The 13,685-nt window shown below is 48.7% G+C and overlaps 1 protein-coding gene across 2 annotated transcripts in view; it reads right to left on the bottom strand.

The window, feature by feature from the left end:
- Nucleotides 1-13,092, bottom strand: part of LOC310697521 (uncharacterized protein) — a 119,158-nt gene extending 106,066 nt beyond the window's left edge. For both annotated transcript variants that reach the window (XM_083484240.1, XM_083484238.1), the window contains exons 1-2: nucleotides 12,525-13,092; nucleotides 11,858-12,156 (exon numbers count right to left, since the gene is read on the bottom strand). The gene's annotated coding sequence lies outside the window, so the exon portion shown is untranslated. The remainder of the gene's footprint in view (nucleotides 1-11,857; nucleotides 12,157-12,524) is intronic.
- Between the last annotated feature and the right edge of the window lie 593 nt (nucleotides 13,093-13,685).

The raw sequence follows: 13,685 nt of genomic DNA, 5'->3' as shown, positions 1-13,685 counted from the left end.
CAGGTACATCCACCAAGAGCGGAGAGGGGACCTCAGCTGAAGAAAGTGCCCCATCACCAATAAGTAGCGGAACCCCTACAGAGAGCAGAGAGGAGACCTCAAGCCCACCTCCAACAGTTTCAGTTATCGAAACGGGCAAGACGGCAGCTGAAACAACGATTTCTCACTTTACTCCAGGTACATCCACCAAGAGCGGAGAGTGGACCTCAGCTGAAGAAAGTGCCCCATCACCAATAAGTTGCGGAACCCCTACAGAGAGCAGAGAGGAGACCTCAAGCCCACCTCCAACAGTTTCAGTTATCGAAACGGGCAAGACGGCAGCTGAAACAACGATTTCTCACTCTACTCCAGGTACATCTACCAAGAGCGGAGAGGGGACCTCAGCTGAAGAAAGTGCGCCATTGTCAACAAGTAGCGGAACCCCTACAGAGAGCAGAGAGGAAACCTCAAGCCCACCTCCAACAACTTCACTTATTCAAACGGGAAAGAGGGAAGCTGAAACAACAATTTCTCACTCTACTCCAGGTACATCCACCAGGAGCGGAGAGGGGACCTCAGCTGAAGAAAGTGCCCCATCATCAACAAGTAGTGGAACCCCTCCAGAGAGCAGGGAGGAGATGTCAAGCCCACCTCCAACAACTTCAGTTATTGAAACGGGAAAGACGGCAGCTGAAACAACGATTTCTCACTCTAGTCCAGGTACATCCACCAAGAGCGGAGAGGGGACCTCTGCTGAAGAAAGTGCCCCATCGCCAACAAGTAGCGGAACCCCTACAGAGAGCAGAGAGGAGACCTCAAGCCCACCTCCAACAACTTCAGTTATCGAAACGGGAAAGACGGCAGCTGAAACAACGATTTCTCACTCTAGTCCAGGTACATCCACCAAGAGCGGAGAGGGGACCTCAGCTGAAGAAAGTGCCCCATCACCAACAAGTAGCGGAACCCCTACAGAAAGTAGAGAGGAGACGTCAAGCCCACCTCCAACAACTTCAGTTATTGAAACGGGAAAGACGGCAGCTGAAACAACGATTTCTCACTCTACTCCAGATACATCCACCAAGAGCCTAGAGGGGACCTCTGCTGAAGAAAGTACCCCATCACCAACAAGTAGCGGAACCCCTACAGAGAGCAGAGAGGAGACCTCAAGCCCACCTCCAACAACATCAGTTATCGAAACGGAAAAGTCGGCAGCTGAAACAACGATTTATCACTCTACTCCAGGTACATCCACCAAGAGCGGAGAGGGGACCTCAGCTGAAGAAAGTGCCCCATCATCAACAAGTAGAGGAACCCCTACAGAGAGCAGGGAGGAGACCTCAAGCCCACCTTCAACAACTTCAGTTATTGAAACGGGAAAGACGGCAGCTAAAACAACGATATCTCACTCTGTTCCAGGTACATCCACCAAGAGAGGAGAGGGGACCTCAGCTGAAGAAAGTGCCCCATCACCAACAAGTAGCGGAACCCCTACAGAGAGCAGAGAGGAGACCTCAAGCCCACCTCCAACAACTTCAGTTATCGAAACGGGAAAGACGGAAGCTGAAACAACGATTTCTCACTCTACTCCAGGTACATCCACCATAAGCGGAGAGGGGACCTCAGCTGAAGAAAGTGCCCCATCACCAATAAGTAGCGGAACACCAACAGAGAGCAGAGAGGAGACCTCAAGCCCACCTCCAACAACTTCAGTTGTCGAAACGGGAAAGACGGAAGCTGAAACAACGATTTCTCACTCTAGTCCAGGTACATCCACCAAGAGCGGAGAGGGGACCTCAGCTGAAGAAAGTGCCCCATCACCAACAAGTAGCGGAACCCCTACAGAGAGCAGAGAGGAGACCTCAAGCCCACCTCCAACAACATCAGTTATTGAAATGGGAAAGACGGCAGCTGAAACAACGATTTCTCACTCTAGTCCAGGTACATCCACCAAGAGCGGAGAGGGGACCTCTGTTGAAGAAAGTGCCCCATCACCAACAAGTAGCGGAACCCCTACAGAAAGTAGAGAGGAGACGTCAAGCCCACCTCCAACAACTTCAGTTATTGAAACGGGAAAGACGGCAGCTGAAACAACGATTTCTCACTCTACTCCAGGTACATCCACCAAGAGCCTAGAGGGGACCTCTGCTGAAGAAAGTGCCCCATCGCCAACAAGTAGCGGAACCCCTACAGAGAGCAGAGAGGAGACCTCAAGCCCACCTCCAACAACATCAGTTATCGAAACGGAAAAGTCGGCAGCTGAAACAACGATTTATCACTCTACTCCAGGTACATCCACCAAGAGCGGAGAGGGGACCTCAGCTGAAGAAAGTGCCCCATCATCAACAAGTAGAGGAACCCCTACAGAGAGCAGGGAGGAGACCTCAAGCTCACCTTCAACAGTTTCAGTTATCGAAACGGGAAAGACGGCAGCTGAAACAACGATTTATCACTCTACTCCAGGTACATCCACCAAGAGCGGAGAGGGGACCTCAGCTGAAGAAAGTGCCCCATCACCAACAAGTAGCGGAACCCCTACAGAGAGCAGAGAGGAGACCTCAAGCCCACCTCCAACAACTTCAGTTGTCGAAACGGGAAAGACGGAAGCTGAAACAACGATTTCTCACTCTAGTCCAGGTACATCCACCAAGAGCGGAGAGGGGACCTCAGCTGAAGAAAGTGCCCCATCACCAACAAGTAGCGGAACCCCTACAGTGAGCAGAGAGGAGATGTCAAGCCCACCTCCAACAACTTCAGTTATTGAAACGGGAAAGACGGCAGCTGAAACAACGATTTCTCACTCTACTCCAGGTACATCCACCAAGAGCCTAGAGGGGACCTCTGCTGAAGAAAGTGCCCCATCGCCAACAAGTAGCGGAACCCCTACAGAGAGCAGAGAGGAGACCTCAAGCCCACCTCCAACAACATCAGTTATTGAAACGGGAAAGACGGCAGCTGAAACAACGATTTCTCACTCTAGTCCAGGTACATCCACCAAGAGCGGAGAGGGGACCTCAGTTGAAGAAAGTGCCCCATCATCAACAAGTAGAGGAACCCCTACAGAGAGCAGGGAGGAGACCTCAAGCTCACCTTCAACAGTTTCAGTTATCGAAACGGGAAAGACGGCAGCTGAAACAACGATTTCTCACTCTACTCCAGGTACATCCACCATAAGCGGAGAGGGGACCTCAGCTGAAGAAAGTGCCCCATCACCAACAAGTAGCGGAACCCCTACAGAGAGCAGAGAGGAGACCTCAAGCCCACCTCCAACAACTTCAGTTGTCGAAACGGGAAAGACGGAAGCTGAAACAACGATTTCTCACTCTAGTCCAGGTACATCCACCAAGAGCGGAGAGGGGACCTCAGCTGAAGAAAGTGCCCCATCACCAACAAGTAGCGGAACCCCTACAGAGAGCAGAGAGGAGATGTCAAGCCCACCTCCAACAACTTCAGTTATTGAAACGGGAAAGACGGCAGCTGAAACAACGATTTCTCACTCTACTCCAGGTACATCCACCAAGAGCCTAGAGGGGACCTCTGCTGAAGAAAGTGCCCCATCGCCAACAAGTAGCGGAACCCCTACAGAGAGCAGAGAGGAGACCTCAAGCCCACCTCCAACAACATCAGTTATTGAAACGGGAAAGACGGCAGCTGAAACAACGATTTCTCACTCTAGTCCAGGTACATCCACCAAGAGCGGAGAGGGGACCTCAGCTGATGAAAGTGCCCCATCACCAACAAGTAGCGGAACCCCTACAGAAAGTAGAGAGGAGACGTCAAGCCCACCTCCAACAACTTCAGTTATTAAAACGGGAAAGACGGCAGCTGAAACAACGATTTCTCACTCTACTCCAGGTACCTCCACCAAGAGCGGAGAGGGGACCTCAGCTGAAGAAAGTGCCCCATCGTCAACAAGTAGCGGAACCCCTACAGAAAGCAGAGAGGAGACGTCAAGCCCACCTCCAACAACTTCAGTTATCGAAACGGGAAAGACGGAAGCTGAAACAACGATTTCTCACTCTACTCCAGGTACATCCACCAAGAGCGGAGAGGGGACCTCAGCTGATGAAAGTGCCCCATCACCAACAAGTAGCGGAACCCCTACAGAAAGTAGAGAGGAGACGTCAAGCCCACCTCCAACAACTTCAGTTATTAAAACGGGAAAGACGGCAGCTGAAACAACGATTTCTCACTCTACTCCAGGTACATCCACCAAGAGCCTAGAGGGGACCTCTGCTGAAGAAAGTGCCCCATCGCCAACAAGTAGCGGAACCCCTACAGAGAGCAGAGAGGAGACCTCAAGCCCACCTCCAACAACATCAGTTATCGAAACGGGAAAGACGGCAGCTGAAACAACGATTTCTCACTCTAGTCCAGGTACATCCACCAAGAGCGGAGAGGGGACCTCAGCTGAAGAAAGTGCCCCATCGCCAACAAGTAGCGGAACCCCTACAGAGAGCAGAGAGGAGACCTCAAGCCCACCTCCAACAACATCAGTTATCGAAACGGGAAGGACGGCAGCTGAAACAACGATTTCTCACTCTAGTCCAGGTACATCCACCAAGAGCGGAGAGGGGACCTCAGCTGAAGAAAGTGCCCCATCACCAACAAGTAGCGGAACCCCTACAGAGAGCAGAGAGGAGACCTCAAGCCCACCTCCAACAACTTCAGTTATCGAAACGGGAAGGACGGCAGCTGAAACAACGATTTCTCACTCTAGTCCAGGTACATCCACCAAGAGCGGAGAGGGGACCTCAGCTGAAGAAAGTGCCCCATCACCAACAAGTAGCGGAACCCCTACAGAGAGCAGAGAGGAGACCTCAAGCCCACCTCCAACAACTTCAGTTATCGAAACGGGAAGGACGGCAGCTGAAACAACGATTTCTCACTCTAGTCCAGGTACATCCACCAAGAGCGGAGAGGGGACCTCAGCTGAAGAAAGTGCCCCATCATCAACAAGTAGAGGAACCCCTACAGAGAGCAGGGAGGAGACCTCAAGCCCATCTTCAACAACTTCAGTTATTGAAACGGGAAGGACGGCAGCTGAAACAACGATTTCTCACTCTAGTCCAGGTACATCCACCAAGAGCGGAGAGGGGACCTCAGCTGAAGAAAGTGCCCCATCACCAACAAGTAGCGGAACCCCTACAGAGAGCAGAGAGGAGACCTCAAGCCCACCTCCAACAACTTCAGTTATCGAAACGGGAAGGACGGCAGCTGAAACAACGATTTCTCACTCTAGTCCAGGTACATCCACCAAGAGCGGAGAGGGGACCTCAGCTGAAGAAAGTGCCCCATCATCAACAAGTAGAGGAACCCCTACAGAGAGCAGGGAGGAGACCTCAAGCCCATCTTCAACAACTTCAGTTATTGAAACGGGAAAGACGGCAGCTGAAACAATGATTTCTCACTCTACTCCAGGTACATCCACCAAGAGCGTACAGGGGACCTCAGCTGAAGAAAGTGCCCCATCGCCAACAAGTAGCGGAACCCCTACAGAGAGCAGGGAGGAGACCTCAAGCCCACCTCCAACAGTTTCAGTTATCCAAACGGAAAAGTCGGCAGCTGAAACAACGATTTATCACTCTACTCCAGGTACATCCACCAAGAGCGGAGAGGGGACCTCAGCTGAAGAAAGTGCCCCATCACCAACAAGTAGAGGAACCCCTACAGAAAGCAGAGAGGAGTCGTCAAGCCCACCTCCAACAACTTCAGTTATCGAAACGGGAAAGACGGAAGCTGAAACAACGATTTCTCACTCTACTCCAGGTACAGCCACCAAGAGCAGAGAGGGGACCTCAGCTGAAGAAAGTGCCCCATCACCAACAAGTAGCGGAACCCCTACAGAGAGCAGAGAGGAGACGTCAAGCCCACCTCCAACAACTTCACTTATTCAAATGGGAAAGACGGCAGCTGAAACAACGATTTCTCACTCTACTCCAGGTACATCCACCAAGAGTGGAGAGGGGACCTCAGCTGAAGAAAGTGCCCCATCATCAACAAGTAGCGGAACCCCTACAGAGAGCAGGGAGGAGACCTCAAGCTCACCTTCAACAGTTTCAGTTATCGAAATGGGAAAGACGGCAGCTGAAACAACGATTTCTCACTCTAGTCCAGGTACATCCACCAAGAGCGGAGAGGGGACCTCAGCTGAAGAAAGTGCCCCATCACCAACAAGTAGCGGAACCCCTACAGAGAGCAGAGAGGAGACCTCAAGCCCACCTCCAACAACTTCAGTTATCGAAACGGGAAGGACGGCAGCTGAAACAACGATTTCTCACTCTAGTCCAGGTACATCCACCAAGAGCGGAGAGGGGACCTCAGCTGAAGAAAGTGCCCCATCACCAACAAGTAGCGGAACCCCTACAGAGAGCAGAGAGGAGACCTCAAGCCCACCTCCAACAACTTCAGTTATCGAAACGGGAAGGACGGCAGCTGAAACAACGATTTCTCACTCTACTCCAGGTACATCCACCAAGAGTGGAGAGGGGACCTCAGCTGAAGAAAGTGCCCCATCATCAACAAGTAGCGGAACCCCTACAGAGAGCAGGGAGGAGACCTCAAGCTCACCTTCAACAGTTTCAGTTATCGAAATGGGAAAGACGGCAGCTGAAACAACGATTTCTCACTCTAGTCCAGGTACATCCACCAAGAGCGGAGAGGGGACCTCAGCTGAAGAAAGTGCCCCATCGTCAACAAGTAGCGGAACTCCTACAGAGAGCAGAGAGGAGACCTCAAGCCCACCTCCAACAACTTCAGTTATCGAAACGGGAAGGACGGCAGCTGAAACAACGATTTCTCACTCTAGTCCAGGTACATCCACCAAGAGCGGAGAGGGGACCTCAGCTGAAGAAAGTGCCCCATCACCAACAAGTAGCGGAACCCCTACAGAGAGCAGAGAGGAGACCTCAAGCCCACCTCCAACAACTTCAGTTATCGAAACGGGAAGGACGGCAGCTGAAACAACGATTTCTCACACTACTCCAGGTACATCCACCAAGAGCGGAGAGGGGACCTCAGCTGAAGAAAGTGCCCCATCACCAACAAGTAGCGGAACCCCTACAGAGAGCAGAGAGGAGACCTCAAGCCCACCTCCAACAACTTCAGTTATCGAAACGGGAAGGACGGCAGCTGAAACAACGATTTCTCACTCTACTCCAGGTACATCCACCAAGAGCGGAGAGGGGACCTCAGCTGAAGAAAGTGCCCCATCACCGACAAGTAGCGGAACCCCTACAGAGATCAGAGAGGAGACCTCAAGCCCACCTCCAACAACTTCAGTTATCGAAACGGGAAAGATGGCAGCTGAAACAACGATTTCTCACTCTACTCCAGGTACATCCACCAAGAGCGGAGAGGGGACCTCAGCTGAAGAAAGTGCCCCATCGCCAACAAGTAGCGGAACCCCTACAGAGAGCAGAGAGGAGACCTCAAGCCCACCTCCAACAACATCAGTTATCGAAACGGAAAAGACGGCAGCTGAAACAACGATTTCTCACTCTACTCCAGGTTCATCCACCAAGAGCGGAGAGGGGACCTCAGCTGAAGAAAGTGCCCCATCGCCAACAAGTAGCGGAACCCCTACAGAGAGCAGAGAGGAGACCTCAAGCCCACCTCCAACAACATCAGTTATCGAAACGGAAAAGACGGCAGCTGAAACAACGAATTCTCACTCTACTCCAGGTACATCCACCAAGAGCGGAGAGGGGACCTCAGCTGAAGAAAGTGCCCCATCATCAACAAGTAGCGGAACACCTACAGAGAGTAGAGAAGAGACGTCAAGCCCACCTCCAACAACTTCAGTTCTTGAAACGGGAAAGACGGCAGCTGAAACAACGATTTCTCACTCTACTCCAAGTACATCCACCAAGAGCGGAGAGGGGACCTCAGCTGAAGAAAGTGCCCCATCACCAACAAGTAGCGGAACGCCAACAGAGAGCAGAGAAGAGACGTCAAGCCCACCTTCAACAACTTCACTTATTCAAACGGGAAAGACGGCAGCTGAAACAACGAATTCTCACTCTACTCCAGGTACATCCACCAAGAGCGGAGAGGGGACCTCAGCTGAAGAAAGTGCCCCATCATCAACAAGTAGCGGAACCCCAACAGAGAGCAGGGAGGAGACCTCAAGCCCACCTCCAACAACTTCAGTTATCGAAACGGGAAAGACGGCAGCTGAAACAACGATTTCACACTCTACTCCAGGCACATCCACCAAGAGCGGAGAGGGGACTTCAGCTGAAGAAAGTGCCCCATCACCAACAAGTAGCGGAACCCCTACAGAGAGCAGGGAGGAGACCTCAAGCCCACCTCCAACAACTTCAGTTATCGAAACGGGAAAGACGGCAGCTGAAACAACAATTTCTCACTCTACTCCAGGTTCAACATCCACTGAGCTGGAGGCATCTCCAGTTATCCAGACTGTGAGGAGTACCACCGAGACACCCACATCTCCCACAACTACAGCAATGGTCTCTGCAAAGACGACCCCTTTGCTGTCTACTACCCCATTAGCCACAGAGGTCACCTCAGCCAAAAAGGTCCCAAGCTCTGTCCCAGAGAGAACGAAGGGAATCTCATTTGAAGAGACAACCATCTCCCTCCTGACTGCGACATCTCCCTCTGCGAGGACAACAGTTTCATCAGCTACAGTAGAGATTCCGGGTAGGTTTGGATTTTTTATATATATATATATATATATATATATATATATATATATATATATGTACAGTACTGAGGATTATAGTTTGGAGATAAAGTATAATTACAACATATTGTGGCCCACATATTTAGTTCCCACTAGGATTTGCAGGAATTGCATGGTGGAATTCTGAAAATGAGAAAGGGGTGGAATGAGGAAGGCATGGTCAGGCTAAACCTGAAGTCTTCTTGAAGGAGGACCAGGGGGACGCAGGATCATCACAAAGCCGAATCTGACAAGCCACACATCTGACAAGTTTGCATGGGTAGGCAAACTAAGGCCCGGGGGCCGGATCCGGCCCAATCGCCTTCTAAATCCCGCCCACGGATGATCTGGGAATCAGCGTGTTTTTACATGAGTAGAATGTGTCCTTTTATTTAAAATGTATCTCTGGGTTATTTGTGGGGCATAGGAATTCATTCATTTCCCCCCAAAAAATATAGTCCGGCCCCCCACAAGGTTTGAGGGACAGTGGACCGGCCCCCTGCTGAAAAAGTTTGCCGACCCCTGCCTTATTGGCTGGGTCATGTAACCAGGGGTAGGACAAGGAAAGGAAATGTGTGAAAAGCAACCGGGTTGAGGGTGTTTCTTGGGAAACATTGCGAGATCCACAGATTCTTTAGCACCCCAAAATGTTCATATGTGGGAATTTGGCTCCACAGTGATGTGTTTGCTTTAACAGAATCCTAGAGTTGAAAGGGACCTCAAGGGTAAAGCACCCCCGACAGATGCTTTCCATTTCAACCTCTGTTTAAAAACCACAAAGGAAGGAGAGTCCACCATCTCCTGTGGGCGTCTGTTCCACTGTCAAACAGCTCTCACTGTCAGAAAGTTTTTCCGAATGTTTAGTTGGAATCTCCTTTCTTGTAACTTGAAGCCATGGGTTAGAGTCCTACCCTCTGGAGCAGGAGAAAACAAGCATCTCCCTCTTCCATGTGGCAGCCCTTGAGATATTTGAAGATGGCTATCATACCTTCTCTCAGTCTCCTCTTTCCCAGGCTAAACATTCCCAGCTCCTTCAGCCGTTCCTCATCAGGCTTGGTTTCCAGACCCTTCGTCATCTTGGTTTCCCTCTTCTGCACACATTCCAGCTTGTCAACATCCTTCTTCAATTGTGGTGCCCAGAATTGGACACAGAATTCCAGGTGTGGTCTGACCAAGGCAGAAAAGAGTGGGATTATTACTGCCTAGAGCATGGTGCTGACAATGTCAAGGTTGCAGGTCTTTGCCCCATATGGAACAACAGCATATTCCTGCATTGCTGGGTGTTGTACTAGATGACCCTAAGGGTCCCTTCCATCTCCACAGTTCTATTATTCTATGACGCTATGACACATTCTAGAATAGCAATAGATTTTTTTACTGCTGCATCACCCTGTGGACTCGTGTTCAGCTTGCGGTCCACCAAGACCCCTAGATCTTTTTCACATGTACTACGAGTAAGCCAGGTGTCCCCCATCCTGTCTTTGTGCATCTGGTTCTTCCTGACTAAGTGCAGAACCGTACATTTCTCCCTATTCATTTTGTTAGCTTGAGCCCAGTTCTCCAATCCGTTGAGGTCATCTTGAATCCTGATTCTGTCTTCTGTGGCATTGGCTACCCCTCCCAGTTTGGTGTCATCTGCAATTTTGATGAGCATCTCCTCAATTCCTTCGTCCAAGTCATTTATAAAGATGTTGAACAACAACGGGCCCAGGACAGAACCCTGTGGCACCCCATTTGTCACTTTTCCCCAGGATGACGAGGAACAATTAATGAGTACTCTCTGGGTTCAGTTACTCAACCAGCTACAAATCCATCTAACAGTTACCTCATTAAACCCACATTTTACCAACTTCCTCGTGAGAATATCTTTTTTTATATATACATTTTTATTGGTTTTTTTAACATATCAATTCCCACAATCATATAACTTAACTTCTTATCTTATACAATATTTTAGACTTCGGTCAACGCCTCTGATGATTTTTCATTCTTTATCACTTATTCTGCATTTCTTTATTTTTCTATTACTCTTCATTATCATTAACTAATAGTTCTCCTCATAGTCTTTTTTGCAATATTTCGAATAATCATCCTTACAAAACTTCTTGCAATCCTACTAATGCAATCTGTTCATTACTATTACTTTTCAAATAGTTCGTATATTTACCCCGGTCTTCTATGAATCTCTGGTCCTGCAGGTTTCAAATCCTTCCTGTTAATTTATCCAATTCTGCATAGCCCATCAATTTCATCCGCCATTCTTCTTTCGTCGGTAATTCTTCTTGCTTCCATTTTTGTGCCAATAATATTCTTGCTGCTGTCATTGCATGTAAAAACAACTTACAGTCCTGTCTATTGATATCATCTCTTACAATGCCGAGTAAAAATGCTTCTGGTTTCTTAATAAATGTGTATTTCAACATCTTTTTCATCTCATTTCCTTGTGAGAATATCATGGGGGCTTTGTCAAAAGCCTTACTGAAATCAAGATACACGATGTTCACAACTGGTTTTACATTTGCTTGCTTGTAAAGATGGAGCCGTCAGTGTGCATGGAATTTCACAGAGGTCGAGAAATTTCACAGGTTCACTGTCCTTGATAGGAAGTACCTGATACTTTTACAAAACTTTTTTTTTTTTTTTGGAATTTAATTTTTTTAATTAATTTTCCAATATAAAATTGTACAAAACAAAACATCCAATTTATCACCAACATCCTCTTTTTGGACTTCCATCAGCATGTCTGATAATTCTCCGTTTTACTCCCTTCTTCCACATTTCTTAATTTAATATTGCACAACATTAATATCTTATTTTATCTTATTTTTTAAACAATATTTCTACTGTACATTTTCACAGAACTTCCTGAAAGCTTACAAACGTTATCTGCTCATCACATATACTTTTCATATAATCTATAAATTTATTCCAGTCTTCCGTGAATTTCTGGTCTCGTCGGTTCCGGATCCTTCCTGTTAGTTTATCAAGTTCTGCATATTCCATTAATTAAATTGGAATTAATTAAATTCCATTAATTAAATCGATACTTTTACAAAACTTGGGTGTCTGCACCCCTCTCTGCCGAGCAGCGGCAAGAGCCCCTGGGGTCCCAGGCACCCGCGCAGGGTCTGTGTCCCTTTGGAGAATAGAAGATGCGACGGAGACTGTCGTGGCTTTAAGAATAGGTTTACTCACCTATTTACACCTTCAGCCTGCATGGAGGGAGTCTCGATCTTGCGGCATAGTCATTTCCAGAGGCGGCAGCACAGGCAACCTTCAGTCTGCCTCCCCCAAAAGATGGATGCCTCTCATTTTCTCCTCCTCCTCCTTCTTCCCAGAACCCTTGCTCAAAAACAGCCCCCATCACCCTTCAAACCCCTCTGTCTCAGGGCAGATGGGGGGAGTTTTCTTGCATTGGCAACAACCCTCCGTGGCCCTCTATTGTTCCCTTAATGGCCCTCGCTTGGCCCGGCTACCCAGGAATCTCTCTGCAGCTTACCGTATTTTTTGCACCATAACACTCACTTTCTTCCTCCTAGAAAGTAAGGGGAAATGTCTGTGCGTGTTATGGAGTGAATGCCTGCGGGTGGCAGGGGGGGATCTGCTGCAGTCGTGAGCAGAGGATCCATGGTTCCCCTTCCTTCCCTCCTCCGTGGTTACAAAGCATGGATCCACATGGATCCTCAGGATTTTTGCATTGGGCTACTCCAAACTCATTGTCAGATCACATGTCTGTGGCCACAGCAGGAACCACAAAAATCATATATCCACTATTTCGTTTAGAATATTTTTTTTCTTGTTTTCCTCCTCTAAAAACTACGTGCGTGTTATGGTCTGGTGCGTGTTATAGAGCGAAAAATACAATATATTTCTCCCTTCCCACCCCAGATATGGCGGCTAACAGATTGAGGTTGAATCCTGACAAGACAGAAGTACAGTGGTACCTCGGGTTAAGTACTTAATTCGTTCCAGAGGTCCGTACTAAACCTGAAACTGTTCTTAACCTGAAGCACCACTTTAGCTAATGGGGGCCTCCTGCTGCTGCTGCGCCGCCGGAGGACAATTTCTGTTCTCATCCTAAAGCAAAGTTCTTAACCCAAGGTACTATTTCTGGGTTAGCAGAGTCTGTAACCTGAAGTGTATGTAACGTGAAGCGTATGTAACGTGAAGTATATGTAACTCGAGGTACCACTGTAATAGTAGTAGTACAGTGGTACCTCAGGTTAAGAACTTAATTTGTTCTGGAGGTCCATTCTTAACCTGAAACTGTTCTTAACCTGAGATACCACTTTAGCTAATGGGGCCTCCTGCTGCTGCCGTGCCACCGGAGCACAATTTCTGTTCTCATCCTGAAGCAAAGTTCTTAACCTGAAGCACTATTTCTGGGTTAGCGGAGTCGGTAACCTGAAGTGTCTGTAACCTGAGGTACCACTGTACTGTTTTGGGGGGACAATGACACGCAGTGTAAATTAATAATGCAGAGTTTTAATGAATAAGAGCTTTACTGAGTTAAAATGAACTTCTTCCTAAACAAGATGGTTCCAAATAGTCTGACTGAGATTACATACTGACTCTGCTCACAACTGAAAACAGATTCTCAGTGACATCTTTATAGAATTGTAGAGTTGGAAGGGACCGCAAGAGTCATCTAGCCCGACTCCCTGCAGTGCAGGAACCTTTTTACCCAAGGTGGGGCTCGAACCCACAGCCCTGAGATTAAGAGTCTCCTGCTCTACCAACTTACAGAGAGCACAAAGTGAAAGTGGCTGCTAAGTCACATGACTCAGAATGACTCAACAATTAGCCGTTAGGCCTGAATAACTTTAGGAAGCCCAAATGACTGGGCAGGCCCAGCACTTCCCAGCCTGCTTTGCTGCTTCGGCTCTCAGGTGTCTTTGTCACATGACAGACAGGAGGTGGGCAGGTGTGAGGACTCCCTGGTCCTGAATGGGGTCACTGTACCCCTGAAGGACCAGGTGCGCAGCCTGGGGGTCATTTTGGACTCATAGCTGTCCACGGAGGT

Source organism: Podarcis liolepis (genome assembly GCF_965112155.1).
Source record: "Podarcis liolepis genome assembly, chromosome: 18".
In the NCBI taxonomy this organism is placed as follows: Eukaryota; Metazoa; Chordata; class Lepidosauria; order Squamata; family Lacertidae; genus Podarcis; species Podarcis liolepis.
The sequence above is the reverse complement of the archived record's forward strand: the minus strand, read 5'-3'. Positions and strand labels throughout refer to the sequence as shown.